Raw genomic sequence first — 1,125 nt, 5'->3', positions numbered from 1 at the left:
AATTTGCAGCAGGAACCAGATGAAGTACACCTGGCTACAAAGTAAAAACAGTGACCATCATTCTGCCGTATTCACTTGAGAACTCCTATTTACTGGAACGTTAATTTTTGCAAAGAATGTTAACACAAAACACTCTTTTTTAAACAAATGAAAACAAATTTAGTTCCTGTCCATTTCCACAAATACCATTCCCCTTCCCTGCTCATTTCAAAGTTACTTATGACAAATTAACACAGGACCTAAAACTATTAATTGAAACAAAAGGTGGTAAGCCTAAAGTAGATAAGCTGAATTTCATAGTTATTGTCCTCTGTTTGGTAACAGCATGATTTTTTTGCTTAATGTTTTTGCTTGGAAGTATAGGTTATTATGCCCTTTGAGGTTAGCATTTGGAGGTAGCCTTAGGTTGAAATTAGCCATTTTCTGTTTCCCAAGAAATGTGGTTAGACACAATATTGTTAAAATATAGGCAGTACCTGACCCTTATATGTGATAATATCAGCCCAGTTAGGAAGACCGAAGAAAGGCAATGAAATGCCTTTAATCCTTTCAGTGCTTGAAGGACTTGCCCTAAAATAGAGAATATTCTTTCCTTAGCGTTGTTAAAATATAAAGTAAGGAGATTGCAAGGGATTGCTGTGTAACAGTAGCACTTTGGAGCAGGTTGGACGGGCAGTGGGATGGGTAACTTTCTGGTTGATGGGCTACAGCTCTTACAGCATTGCATCTGCCACAACACTGCAATGTTAACGGGTCCAGAATTTTGCTTACCTTGCAGAAGGGGAGTGCTCAATCATGAAAAAGGAAGGGTATCATGAAATATTGTTGATTGATTTTTTTTTTTTCCTACCAATGTGTTTATATGAAATGTTTAGTAAGTCTTAGGCATTTTTTTCTCATAAAGTCATAGCCACTCCTGCAGTAATTGCAGCAATATTCCATTAGACAGGAATATGATGCAATTAATCCACTGTAATAAAAAAAAAAATCCTTATTTTCATGGTGTTTTGTAAGAGAGATGTGTAAGTTTCATTTTACCTAGCAGGCTTTTTTTGCCTCTATGCTCCCATGAGTCTACAGGTGGTAACTGTGATGTAAGTGCATATCCTATAGAATTAATATTAT

This window comes from Empidonax traillii, unplaced genomic scaffold, assembly GCF_003031625.1.
Source record: "Empidonax traillii isolate 1590-97213 ecotype Southwest subspecies unplaced genomic scaffold, ASM303162v1 scaffold391:size1093220, whole genome shotgun sequence".
NCBI lineage: Eukaryota > Metazoa > Chordata > Aves > Passeriformes > Tyrannidae > Empidonax > Empidonax traillii.
This window is presented reverse-complemented; position numbering follows the sequence as displayed.